The following is a 14,912-nucleotide window of genomic DNA, read 5'->3' as shown; positions in this document are numbered from 1 at the left end:
ACTTTTTGTGTAGTTTTTGTCTGCAAGAAACTATAATTCACTAGTTGTGTATCATAAAAGAGTCATCGTTTCTCCTCCTAGGGGTTTTCGAGATTTCTTAATCCAAACCGCAAGTAACGAGGCATTGGCTACCTTAAGAGAGTCATAGTTACTCGTCCCAATTGCTCACCCAGTCTGCCACTTCTCCTTACTGCGGCCAGTCTGCCAGAAGCGATATGTTACTCGTTGTGTATCTTAAGAGATTCATCGTTACTCTTTCCATAGGTTACTGGTATTCTCTGATTCAATGCCTCTCGTGACGAAAAAGTGGCTATCTTAATAGTGCAATACTTCTTCCTCCCATTTGCTCACACAGTTTACTACTTTTTTGTGTAGTTTTTGTCTGCCAGAAACTATAATTCACTAGTTTTGTATCATAAAAGAGTCATCGTTTCTCCTCCTAGGGGTTATTCGAGACCTCTTAATGCAAACCGCAAGTAACGAGGCATTGGCTACCTTAAGAGAGTCATAGTTACTCGTCCCAATTGCTCACCCAGTCTGCCACTTTTCGTTACTGCGGCCAGTCTGCCAGAAGCGATATGTCACTCGTTGTGTATCTTAAGAGATTCATCGTTACTCTTTCCATAGGTTACTGGTATTCTCTGATTCAATGCCTCTCGTGACGAAAAAGTGGCTATCTTAATAGTGCAATACTTCTTCCTCCCATTTGCTCACACAGTTTACTACTTTTTTGTGTAGTTTTTGTCTGCCAGAAACTATAATTCACTAGTTTTGTATCATAAAAGAGTCATCGTTTCTCCTCCTAGGGGTTATTCGAGACCTCCTAATGCAAACCGCAAGTAACGAGGCATTTTCTACCTTAAGAGAGTCATAGTTACTCGTCCCAATTGCTCACCCAGTGTGCCACTTTTCCTTACTGCGGCCAGTCTGCCAGAAGCGATATGTCACTCGTTGTGTATCTTAAGAGATTCATCGTTACTCTTTCCATAGATTACTGGTATTCTCTGATTCAATGCCTCTCGTGACGAAAAAGTGGCTATCTTAATAGTGCAATACTTCTTCCTCCCAGTTGCTCACACAGTTTACTACTATTTTGTGTAGTTTTTGTCTGCCAGAAACTATAATTCACTAGTTTTGTATCATAAAAGAGTCATCGTTTCTCCTCCTAGGGGTTATTCGAGACCTCTTAATGCAAACCGCAAGTAACGAGGCATTGGCTACCTTAACAGAGTCATAGTTACTCGTCCCAATTGCTCACCCAGTCTGCCACTTTTTCTTACTGCGGCCAGTCTGCCAGAAGCGATATGTCACTCGTTGTGTATCTTAAGAGATTCATCGTTACTCCTTCCATAGGTTACTGGTATTCTCTGAGTCAATACCTCTCGTGACGAAAAAGTGGCTATCTTAATAGTGCAATACTTCTTCCTCCGAGTTGCTCACACAGTTTACAACTTTTTGTGTAGTTTTTGTCTGCCAGAAACTATAATTCACTAGTTGTGTATCATAAAAGAGTCATCGTTTCTCCTCCTACGGGTTTTCGAGATTTCTTAATCCAAACCGCAAGTAACGAGGCATTGGCTACCTTAAGAGAGTCATAGTTACTCGTCCCAATTGCTCACCCAGTCTGCCACTTTTTCTTACTGCGGCCAGTCTGCCAGAAGCGATATGTCACTCGTTGTGTATCTTAAGAGATTCATCGTTACTCCTTCCATAGGTTACTGGTATTCTCTGATTCAATGCCTCTCGTGACGAAAAAGTGGCTATCTTAATAGTGCAATACTTCTTCCTCCCTTTTGCTCACACAGTTTACTACTTTTTTGTGTAGTTTTTGTCTGCCAGAAACTATAATTCACTAGTTTTGTATCATAAAAGAGTCATCGTTTCTCCTCCTAGGGGTTATTCGAGACCTCTTAATGCAAACCGCAAGTAACGAGGCATTGGCTACCTTAAGAGAGTCATAGTTACTCGTCCCAATTGCTCACCCAGTCTGCCACTTTTCCTTACTGCGGCCAGTCTGCCAGAAGCGATATGTCACTCGTTGTGTATCTTAAGAGATTCATCGTTACTCTTTCCATAGGTTACTGGTATTCTCTGATTCAATGCCTCTCGTGACGAAAAAGTGGCTATCTTAATAGTGCAATACTTCTTCCTCCCAGTTGCTCACACAGTTTACTACTTTTTGTGTAGTTTTTGTCTGCCAGAAACTATAATTCACTAGTTTTGTATCATAAAAGAGTCATCGTTTCTCCTCCTAGGGGTTATTCGAGACCTCTTAATCCAAACCGCAAGTAACGAGGCATTGGCTACCTTAAGAGAGTCATAGTTACTCGTCCCAATTGCTCACCCAGTCTGCCACTTTTCCTTACTGCGGCCAGTCTGCCAGAAGCGATATGTCACTCGTTGTGTATCTTAAGAGATTCATCGTTACTCCTTCCATAGGTTACTGGTATTCTCTGATTCAATGCCTCTCGTGACGAAAAAGTGGCTATCTTAATAGTGCAATACTTCTTCCTCCCATTTGCTCACACAGTTTACTACTTTTTTGTGTAGTTTTTGTCTGCCAGAAACTATAATTCACTAGTTTTGTATCATAAAAGAGTCATCGTTTCTCCTCCTAGGGGTTATTCGAGACCTCTTAATCCAAACCGCAAGTAACGAGGCATTGGCTACCTTAAGAGAGTCATAGTTACTCGTCCCAATTGCTCACCCAGTCTGCCACTTTTCCTTACTGCGGCCAGTCTGCCAGAAGCGATATGTCACTCGTTGTGTATCTTAAGAGATTCATCGTTACTCCTTCCATAGGTTACTGGTATTCTCTGAGTCAATACCTCTCGTGACGAAAAAGTGGCTATCTTAATAGTGCAATACTTCTTCCTCCGAGTTGCTCACACAGTTTACTACTTTTTGTGTAGTTTTTGGGTGCCAGAAACTATAATTCACTAGTTGTGTATCATAAAAGAGTCATCGTTTCTCCTCCTAGGGGTTTTCGAGATTTCTTAATCCAAACCGCAAGTAACGAGGCATTGGCTACCTTAAGAGAGTCATAGTTACTCGTCCCAATTGCTCACCCAGTCTGCCACTTCTCCTTACTGCGGCCAGTCTGCCAGAAGCGATATGTTACTCGTTGTGTATCTTAAGAGATTCATCGTTACTCTTTCCATAGGTTACTGGTATTCTCTGATTCAATGCCTCTCGTGACGAAAAAGTGGCTATCTTAATAGTGCAATACTTCTTCCTCCCATTTGCTCACACAGTTTACTACTTTTTGTGTAGTTTTTGTCTGCCAGAAACTATAATTCACTAGTTTTGTATCATAAAAGAGTCATCGTTTCTCCTCCTAGGGGTTATTCGAGACCTCTTAATGCAAACCGCAAGTAACGAGGCATTGGCTACCTTAACAGAGTCATAGTTACTCGTCCCAATTGCTCACCCAGTCTGCCACTTTTCCTTACTGCGGCCAGTCTGCCAGAAGCGATATGTCACTCGTTGTGTATCTTAAGAGATTCATCGTTACTCTTTCCATTGGTTACTGGTATTCTCTGATTCAATGCCTCTCGTGACGAAAAAGTGACTATCTTAATAGTGCAATACTTCTTCCTCCAAGTTGCTCACACAGTTTACTACTTTTTGTGTAGTTTTTGTCTGCCAGAAACTATAATTCACTAGCTGTGTATCATAAAAGAGTCATCGTTTCTCCTCCTAGGGGTTTTCGAGATTTCTTAATCCAAACCGCAAGTAACGAGGTATTGGCTACCTTAAGAGGGTCATAGTTACTCCTCCCCATTGCTCACCCAGTCTGCCACTTTTTCTTACTGTGGACAGTCTGCCAGAAGCGATATGTCACTCGTTGTGTATCTTAAGAGATTCATCGTTACTCCTTCCATAGGTTACTGGTATTCTCTGAGTCAATACCTCTCTTGACGAAAAAGTGGCTATCTTAATAGTGCAATACTTCTTCCTCCGAGTTGCTCACACAGTTTACTACTTTTTGTGTACTTGCCAGTCTGCCAGAAGCGATATGTCATTAGTTGTGTATCATAAAAGGGTCATCGTTTCTCCTCCTAGGGGTTATTCGAGATTTCTTAATCCAAACCGCAAGTAACGAGGCATTGGCTACCTTAAAAGAGTCATAGTTACTCGTCCCAATTGCTCACCCAGTCTGCCACTTTTCCTTACTGCGGCCAGTCTGCCAGAAGCGATATGTCACTCGTTGTGTTCTTAAGAGATTCATCGTTACTCTTTCCATAGGTTACTGGTATTCTCTGATTCAATGCCTCTCGTGACGAAAAAGTGGCTATCTTAATAGTGCAATACTTCTTCCTCCCATTTGCTCACACAGTTTACTACTTTTTTGTGTAGTTTTTGTCTGCCAGAAACTATAATTCACTAGTTTTGTATCATAAAAGAGTCATCGTTTCTCCTCCTAGGGGTTATTCGAGACCTCTTAATGCAAACCGCAAGTAACGAGGCATTGGCTACCTTAAGAGAGTCATAGTTACTCGTCCCAATTGCTCACCCAGTCTGCCACTTTTCCTTACTGCGGCCAGTCTGCCAGAAGCGATATGTCACTCGTTGTGTATATTAAGAGATTCATCGTTACTCTTTCCATAGGTTACTGGTATTCTCTGATTCAATGCCTCTCGTGACGAAAAAGTGGCTATCTTAATAGTGCAATACTTCTTCCTCCCAGTTGCACACACAGTTTACTACTTTTTTGTGTAGTTTTGGTCTGCCAGAAAGTATAATTCACAAGTTTTGCATCATAAAAGAGTCATCGTTTCTCCTCCTAGGGGTTATTCGAGACCTCTTAATCCAAACCGCAAGTAATGAGGCATTGGCTACCTTAAGAGAGTCATAGTTACTCGTCCCAATTGCTCACCCAGTCTGCCACTTTTTCTTACTGCGGCCAGTCTGCCAGAAGCGATATGTCACTCGTTGTGTATCTTAAGAGATTCATCGTTACTCCTTCCATAGGTTACTGGTATTCTCTGAGTCAATACCTCTCGTGACGAAAAAGTGGCTATCTTAATAGTGCAATACTTCTTCCTCCGAGTTGCTCACACAGTTTACTACTTTTTGTGTAGTTTTTGTCTGCCAGAAACTATAATTCACTAGTTGTGTATCATAAAAGAGTCATCGTTTCTCCTCACAGGGGTTTTCGAGATTTCTTAATCCAAACCGCAAGTAACGAGGCATTGGGGCTACCTTAACAGAGTCATAGTAACTCGTCCCAATTGCTCACCCAGTGTGCCACTTTTCCTTACTGCGGCCAGTCTGCCAGAAGCGATATGTCACTCGTTGTGTATCTTAAGAGATTCATCGTTACTCTTTCCATAGGTTACTGGTATTCTCTGATTCAATGCCTCTCGTGACGAAAAAGTGGCTATCTTAATAGTGCAATACTTCTTCCTCCGAGTTGCTCACACAGTTTACTACTTTTTGTGTAGTTTTTGTCTGCCAGAAACTATAATTCACTAGCTGTGTATCATAAAAGAGTCATCGTTTCTCCTCCTAGGGGTTTTCGAGATTTCTTAATCCAAACCGCAAGTAACGAGGCATTGGCTACCTTAAGAGAGTCATAGTTACTCCTCCCCATTGCTCACCCAGTCTGCCACTTTTTCTTACTGTGGCCAGTCTGCCAGAAGCGATATGTCACTCGTTGTGTATCTTAAGAGATTCATCGTTACTCCTTCCATAGGTTACTGGTATTCTCGGAGTCAAAACCTCTCTTGACGAAAAAGTGGCTATCTTAATAGTGCAATACTTCTTCCTCCGAGTTGCTCACACAGTTTACTACTTTTTGTGTACTTGCCAGTCTGCCAGAAGCGATATGTCATTAGTTGTGTATCATAAAAGGGTCATCGTTTCTCCTCCTAGGGGTTATTCGAGATTTCTTAATACAAACCACAAGTAACGAGGCATTGGCTACCTTAAGAGAGTCATAGTTACTCGTCCCAATTGCTCACCCAGTCTGCCACTTTTCCTTACTGCGGCCAGTCTGCCAGAAGCGATATGTCACTCGTTGTGTATCTTAAGAGATTCATCGTTACTCTTTCCATAGGTTACTGGTATTCTCTGATTCAATGCCTCTCGTGACGAAAAAGTGGCTATCTTAATAGTGCAATACTTCTTCCTCCCATTTGCTCACACAGTTTACTACTTTTTTGTGTAGTTTTTGTCTGCCAGAAACTATAATTCACTAGTTTTGTATCATAAAAGAGTCATCGTTTCTCCTCCTAGGGGTTATTCGAGACCTCTTAATGCAAACCGCAAGTAACGAGGCATTGGCTACCTTAAGAGAGTCATAGTTACTCGTCCCAATTGCTCACCCAGTCTGCCACTTTTCCTTACTGCGGCCAGTCTGCCAGAAGCGATATGTCACTCGTTGTGTATCTTAAGAGATTCATAGTTACTCTTTCCATAGGTTACTGGTATTCTCTGATTCAATGCCTCTCGTGACGAAAAAGTGGCTATCTTAATAGTGCAATACTTCTTCCTCCCAGTTGCTCACACAGTTTACTACTTTTTTGTGTAGTTTTTGTCTGCCAGAAACTATAATTCACTAGTTTTGTATCATAAAAGAGTCATCGTTTCTCCTCCTAGGGGTTATTCGAGACCTCTTAATCCAAACCGCAAGTAACGAGGCATTGGCTACCTTAAGAGAGTCATAGTTACTCGTCCCAATTGCTCACCCAGTCTGCCACTTTTTCTTACTGCGGCCAGTCTGCCAGAAGCGATATGTCACTCGTTGTGTATCTTAAGAGATTCATCGTTACTCCTTCCATAGGTTACTGGTATTCTCTGAGTCAATACCTCTCGTGACGAAAAAGTGGCTATCTTAATAGTGCAATACTTCTTCCTCCGAGTTGCTCACACAGTTTACTACTTTTTGTGTAGTTTTTGTGTCCCAGAAACTATAATTCACTAGTTGTGTATCATAAAAGAGTCATCGTTTCTCCTCCTAGGGGTTTTCGAGATTTCTTAATCCAAACCGCAAGTAACGAGGCATTGGCTACCTTAAGAGAGTCATAGTTACTCGTCCCAATTGCTCACCCAGTCTGCCACTTTTTCTTACTGTGGCCAGTCTGCCAGAAGCGATATGTCACTCGTTGTGTATCTTAAGAGATTCATCGTTACTCCTTCCATAGGTTACTGGTATTCTCTGAGTCAATACCTCTCGTGACGAAAAAGTGGCTATCTTAATAGTGCAATACTTCTTTCTCCGAGTTGCTCACACAGTTTACTACTTTTTGTGTACTTGCCAGTCTGCCAGAAGCGATATGTCATTAGTTGTGTATCATAAAAGGGTCATCGTTTCTCCTCCTAGGGGTTATTCGAGATTTCTTAATCCAAACCGCAAGTAACGAGGCATTGGCTACCTTAAGAGAGTCATAGTTACTCGTCCCAATTGCTCACCCAGTCTGCCACTTTTCCTTACTGCGGCCAGTCTGCCAGAAGCGATATGTCACTCGTTGTGTATCTTAAGAGATTCATCGTTACTCTTTCCATAGGTTACTGGTATTCTCTGATTCAATGCCTCTCGTGACGAAAAAGTGGCTATCTTAATAGTGCAATACTTCTTCCTCCCATTTGCTCACACAGTTTACTACTTTTTTGTGTAGTTTTTGTCTGCCAGAAACTATAATTCACTAGTTTTGTATCATAAAAGAGTCATCGTTTCTCCTCCTAGGGGTTATTCGAGACCTCTTAATGCAAACCGCAAGTAACGAGGCATTGGCTACCTTAAGAGAGTCATAGTTACTCGTCCCAATTGCTCACCCAGTCTGCCACTTTTCCTTACTGCGGCCAGTCTGCCAGAAGCGATATGTCACTCGTTGTGTATCTTAAGAGATTCATCGTTACTCTTTCCATAGGTTACTGGTATTCTCTGATTCAATGCCTCTCGTGACGAAAAAGTGGCAATCTTAATAGTGCAATACTTCTTCCTCCCAGTTGCTCACACAGTTTACTACTTTTTTGTGTAGTTTTTGTCTGCCAGAAACTATAATTCACTAGTTTTGTATTATAAAAGAGTCATCGTTTCTCCTCCTAGGGGTTATTCGAGACCTCTTAATAAAAACCGCAAGTAACGAGGCATTGGCTACCTTAAGAGAGTCATAGTTACTCGTCCCAATTGCTCACCCAGTCTGCCACTTTTTCTTACTGCGGCCAGTCTGCCAGAAGCGATATGTCACTCGTTGTGTATCTTAAGAGATTCATCGTTACTCCTTCCATAGGTTACTGGTATTCTCTGAGTCAATACCTCTCGTTACGAAAAAGTGGCTATCTTAATAGTGCAATACTTCTTCCTCCGAGTTGCTCACACAGTTTACTACTTTTTGTGTAGTTTTTGTCTGCCAGAAACTATAATTCACTAGTTGTGTATCATAAAAGAGTCATCGTTTCTCGTCCTAGGGGTTTTCGAGATTTCTTAATCCAAACCGCAACTAACGAGGCATTGGCTACGTTAAGAGAGTCATAGTTACTCGTCCCAATTGCTCACCCAGTCTGCCACTTTTTCTTACTGCGGCCAGTCTGCCAGAAGCGATATGTCACTCGTTGTGTATCTTAAGAGATTCATCGTTACTCTTTCCATAGGTTACTGGTATTCTCTGATTCAATGCCTCTCGTGACGAAAAAGTGGCTATCTTAATAGTGCAATACTTCTTCCTCCCATTTGCTCACACAGTTTACTACTTTTTTGTGTGGTTTTTGTCTGCCAGAAACTATAATTCACTAGTTTTGTATCATAAAAGAGTCATCGTTTCTCCTCCTAGGGGTTATTCGAGACCTCTTAATGCAAACCGCAAGTAACGAGGCATTGGCTACCTTAAGAGAGTCATAGTTACTCGTCCCAATTGCTCACCCAGTCTGCCACTTTTTCTTACTGCGGCCAGTCTGCCAGAAGCGATATGTCACTCGTTGTGTATCTTAAGAGGTTCATCGTTACTCCTTCCATAGGTTACTAGTATTCTCTGAGTCAATACCTCTCGTGACGAAAAAGTGGCTATCTTAATAGTGCAATACTTCTTCCTCCGAGTTGCTCACACAGTTTACTACTTTTTGTGTAGTTTTTGTCTGCCAGAAACTATAATTCACTAGTTGTGTATCATAAAAGAGTCATCGTTTCTCGTCCTAGGGGTTTTCGAGATTTCTTAATCCAAACCGCAAGTAACGAGGCATTGGCTACGTTAAGAGAGTCATAGTTACTCGTCCCAATTGCTCACCCAGTCTGCCACTTTTTCTTACTGCGGCCAGTCTGCCAGAAGCGATATGTCACTCGTTGTGTATCTTAAGAGATTCATCGTTACTCTTTCCATAGGTTACTGGTATTCTCTGATTCAATGCCTCTCGTGACGAAAAAGTGGCTATCTTAATAGTGCAATACTTCTTCCTCCGAGTTGCTCAAACAGTGTACTACTTTTTGTGTACTTTTTGTCTGCCAGAAACTATAATTCACTAGCTGTGTATCATAAAAGAGTCATCGTTTCTCCTCCTAGGGGTTTTCGAGATTTCTTAATCCAAACCGCAAGTAACGAGGCATTGGCTACCTTAAGAGAGTCATAGTTACTCCTCCCCATTGCTCACCCAGTCTGCCACTTTTTCTTACTGTGGCCACTCTGCCAGAAGCGATATGTCACTCGTTGTGTATCTTAAGAGATTCATCGTTACTCCTTCCATAGGTTACTGGTATTCTCTGAGTCAATACCTCTCGTGACGAAAAAGTGGCTATCTTAATAGTGCAATACTTCTTCCTCCGAGTTGCTCACACAGTTTACTACTTTTTGTGTAGTTTTTGTCTGCCAGAAACTATAATTCTCTAGTTGTGTATCATAAAAGAGTCATCGTTTCTCCGCCTAGGGGTTTTCGAGATATCTTAATCCAAACCGCAAGTAACGAGGCATTGGCTACCTTAAGAGAGTCATAGTTTTTCGTCCCAATTGCTCACCCAGTCTGCCACTTTTTCTTACTGCGGCCAGTCTGCCAGAAGCGATATGTCACTCGTTGTGTATCTTAAGAGATTCATCGTTACTCTTTCCATAGGTTACTGGTATTCTCTGATTCAATGCCTCTCGTGACGAAAAAGTGGCTATCTTAATAGTGCAATACTTCTTCCTCCGAGTTGCTCACACAGTTTACTACTTTTTGTGTAGTTTTTGTCTGCCAGAAACTATAATTCACTAGTTGTGTATCATAAAAGAGTCATCTTTTCTCCTCCTAGGGGTTTTCGAGATTTCTTAATCCAAACCGCAAGTAACGAGGCATTGGCTACCTTAAGAGAGTCATAGTTACTCGTCCCAATTGCTCACCCAGTCTGCCACTTTTTCTTACTGCGGCCAGTCTGCCAGAAGCGATATGTCACTCGTTGTGTATCTTAAGAGATTCATCGTTACTCTTTCCATAGGTTACTGGTATTCTCTGATTCAATGCCTCTCGTGACGAAAAAGTGGCTATCTTAATAGTGCAATACTTCTTCCTCCGAGTTGCTCACACAGTTTACTACTTTTTGTGTAGTTTTTGTCTGCCAGAAACTATAATTCACTAGCTGTGTATCATAAAAGAGTCATCGTTTCTCCTCCTAGGGGTTTTCGAGATTTCTTAATCCAAACCGCAAGTAACGAGGCATTGGCTACCTTAAGAGAGTCATAGTTACTCCTCCCCATTGCTCACCCAGTCTGCCACTTTTTCTTACTGTGGCCAGTCTGCCAGAAGCGATATGTAACTCGTTGTGTATCTTAAGAGATTCATCGTTACTCCTTCCATAGGTTACTGGTATTCTCTGAGTCAATACCTCTCTTGACGAAAAATTGGCTATCTTAATAGTGCAATACCTCTTCCTCCGAGTTGCTCACACAGTTTACTACTTTTTGTGTACTTGCCAGACTGCCAGAAGCGATATGTCACTAGTTGTGTATCATAAAAGGGTCATCGTTTCTCCTCCTAGGGGTTATTCGAGATTTCTTAATCCAAACCGCAAGTAACGAGGCATTGGCTACCTTAAGAGAGTCATAGTTACTCGTCCCAATTGCTCACCCAGTCTGCCACTTTTCCTTTATTGCGGCCAGTCTGCCAGAAACGATATGTCACTCGTTGTGTATCTTAAGAGATTCATCGTTACTCTTTCCATAGGTTACTGGTATTCTCTGATTCAATGCCTCTCGTGACGAAAAAGTGGCTATCTTAATAGTGCAATACTTCTTCCTCCCATTTGCTCACACAGTTTACTACTTTTTTGTGTAGTTTTTGTCTGCCAGAAACTATAATTCACTAGTTTTGTATCATAAAAGAGTCATCGTTTCTCCTCCTAGGGGTTATTCGAGACCTCTTAATGCAAACCGCAAGTAACGAGGCATTGGCTACCTTAAGAGAGTCATAGTTACTCGTCCCAATTGCTCACCCAGTCTGCCAATTTTCCTTACTGCGGCCAGTCTGCCAGAAGCGATATGTCACTCGTTGTGTATCTTAAGAGATTCATCGTTACTCTTTCCATAGGTTACTGGTATTCTCTGATTCAATGCCTCTGGTGACGAAAAAGTGGCTATCTTAATAGTGCAATACTTCTTCCTCCCAGTTGCTCACACAGTTTACTACTTTTTTGTGTAGTTTTTGTCTGCCAGAAACTATAATTCACTAGCTGTGTATCATAAAAGAGTCATCGTTTCTCCTCCTAGGGGTTATTCGAGACCTCTTAACGCAAACCGCAAGTAACGAGGCATTGGCTACCTTAAGAGAGTCATAGTTACTCGTCCCAATTGCTCACCCAGTCTGCCACTTTTCCTTTATTGCGGCCAGTCTGCCAGAAACGATATGTCACTCGTTGTGTATCTTAAGAGATTCATCGTTACTCTTTCCATAGGTTACTGGTATTCTCTGACTCAATGCCTCTCGTGACGAAAAAGTGGCTATCTTAATAGTGCAATACTTCTTCCTCACAGTTGCTCACACAGTTTACTACTTTTTTGTGTAGTTTTTGTCTGCCAGAAACTATAATTCACTAGTTTTGTATCATAAAAGAGTCATCGTTTCTCCTCCTAGGGGTTATTCGAGACCTCTTAATGCAAACCGCAAGTAACGAGGCATTGGCTACCTTAAGAGAGTCATAGTTACTCGTCCCAATTGCTCACCCAGTCTGCCACTTTTCCTTACTGCGGCCAGTCTGCCAGAAGCGATATGTCACTCGTTGTGTATCTTAAGAGATTCATCGTTACTCTTTCCATAGGTTACTGGTATTCTCTGATTCAATGCCTCTCGTGACGAAAAAGTGGCAATCTTAATAGTGCAATACTTCTTCCTCCCAGTTGCTCACACAGTTTACTACTTTTTTGTGTAGTTTTTGTCTGCCAGAAACTATAATTCACTAGTTTTGTATTATAAAAGAGTCATCGTTTCTCCTCCTAGGGGTTATTCGAGACCTCTTAATCCAAACCGCAAGTAACGAGGCATTGGCTACCTTAAGAGAGTCATAGTTACTCGTCCCAGTTGCTCACCCAGTCTGCCACTTTTTCTTACTGCGGCCAGTCTGCCAGAAGCGATATGTCACTCGTTGTGTATCTTAAGAGATTCATCGTTACTCCTTCCATAGGTTACTGGTATTCTCTGAGTCAATACCTCTCGTTACGAAAAAGTGGCTATCTTAATAGTGCAATACTTCTTCCTCCGAGTTGCTCACACAGTTTACTACTTTTTGTGTAGTTTTTGTCTGCCAGAAACTATAATTCACTAGTTGTGTATCATAAAAGAGTCATCGTTTCTCGTCCTAGGGGTTTTCGAGATTTCTTAATCCAAACCGCAAGTAACGAGGCATTGGCAACCTTAAGAGAGTCATAGTTACTCGTCCCAATTGCTCACCCAGTCTGCCACTTTTCCTTACTGCGGCCAGTCTGCCAGAAGCGATATGTCACTCGTTGTGTATCTTAAGAGATTCATCGTTACTCCTTCCATAGGTTACTGGTATTCTCTGATTCAATGCCTCTCGTGACGAAAAAGTGGCTATCTTAATAGTGCAATACTTCTTCCTCCCAGTTGTTCACACAGTTTACTACTTTTTTGTGTAGTTTTTGTCTGCCAGAAACTATAATTCACTAGTTTTGTGTCATAAAAGAACATCGTTTCTCCTCCTAGGGGTTATTCGAGACCTCTTAATGCAAACCGCAAGTAACGAGGCATTGGCTACCTTAAGAGAGTCATAGTTACTCGTCCCAATTGCTCACCCAGTCTGCCACTTTTCCTTACTGCGGCCAGTCTGCCAGAAGCGATATGTCACTCGTTGTGTATCTTAAGAGATTCATCGTTACTCTTTCCATAGGTTACTGGTATTCTCTGATTCAATGCCTCTCGTGACGAAAAAGTGGCTATCTTAATAGTGCAATACTTCTTCCTCCTAGTTGCTCACACAGTTTACTACTTTTTGTGTAGTTTTTGTCTGCCAGAAACTATAATTCACTAGTTTTGTGTCATAAGAGAGTCATCGTTTCTCCTCCTAGGGGTTATTCGAGACCTCTTAATGCAAACCGCAATAACGAGGCATTGGCTACCTTAAGAGAGTCATAGTTACTCGTCCCAATTGCTCACCCAGTCTGCCACTTTTCCTTACTGCGGCCAGTCTGCCAGAAGCGATATGTCACTCGTTGTGTATCTTAAGAGATTCATCGTTACTCTTTCCATAGGTTACTGGTATTCTCTGATTCAATGCCTCTCGTGACGAAAAAGTGGCTATCTTAATAGTGCAATACTTCTTCCTCCCAGTTGCTCACACAGTTTACAACTTTTTGTGTAGTTTTTGTCTTCCAGAAACTATAATTCACTAGTTTTGTATCATAAAAGAGTCATCGTTTCCCCTCCTAGGGGTTATTCGAGACCTCTTAATCCAAACCGCAAGTAACGAGGCATTGGCTACCTTAAGAGAGTCATAGTTACTCGTCCCAATTGCTCACCCAGTCTGCCACTTTTTCTTACTGCGGCCAGTCTGCCAGAAGCGATATGTCACTCGTTGTGTATCTTAAGAGATTCATCGTTACCCCTTCCATAGGTTACTGGTATTCTCTGAGTCAATACCTCTCGTGACGAAAAAGTGGCTATCTTAATAGTGCAATACTTCTTCCTCCGAGTTGCTCACACAGTTTACTACTTTTTGTGTAGTTTTTGTCTGCCAGAAACTATAATTCACTAGTTGTGTATCATAAAAGAGTCATCGTTTCTCCTCCTAGGGGTTTTCGAGATTTCTTAATCCAAACCGCAAGTAACGAGGCATTGGCTACCTTAAGAGAGTCATAGTTACTCGTCCCAATTGCTCACCCAGTCTGCCACTTTTTCTTACTGCGGCCAGTCTGCCAGAAGCGATATGTCACTCGTTGTGTATCTTAAGAGATTCATCGTTACTCTTTCCATAGGTTACTGGTATTCTCTGATTCAATGCCTCTCGTGACGAAAAAGTGGCTATCTTAATAGTGCAATACTTCTTCCTCCGAGTTTCTCACACAGTTTACTACTTTTTGTGTAGTTTTTGTCTGCCAGAAACTATAATTCACTAGTTGTGTATCATAAAAGAGTCATCGTTTCTCCTCCTAGGGGTTGTCGAGATTTCTTAATCCAAACCGCAAGTAACGAGGCATTAGCTACCTTAAGAGAGTCACAGTTACTCCTCCCCATTGCTCACCCAGTCTGCCACTTTTTCTTACTGTGGCCAGTCTGCCAGAAGCGATATGTCACTCGTTGTGTATCTTAAGAGATTCATCGTTACTCCTTCCATAGGTTACTGGTATTCTCTGAGTCAATACCTCTCTTGACGAAAAAGTGGCTATCTTAATAGTGCAATACTTCTTCCTCCGAGTTGCTCACACAGTTTACTACTTTTTGTGTTTTTGCCAGTCTGCCAGAAGCGATATGTCATTAGTTGTGTATCATAAAAGGGT

Source organism: Schistocerca gregaria, chromosome 1, assembly GCF_023897955.1.
Source record: "Schistocerca gregaria isolate iqSchGreg1 chromosome 1, iqSchGreg1.2, whole genome shotgun sequence".
NCBI classification, from domain to species: domain Eukaryota; kingdom Metazoa; phylum Arthropoda; class Insecta; order Orthoptera; family Acrididae; genus Schistocerca; species Schistocerca gregaria.
Note: the sequence above shows the minus strand (reverse complement) of the source record.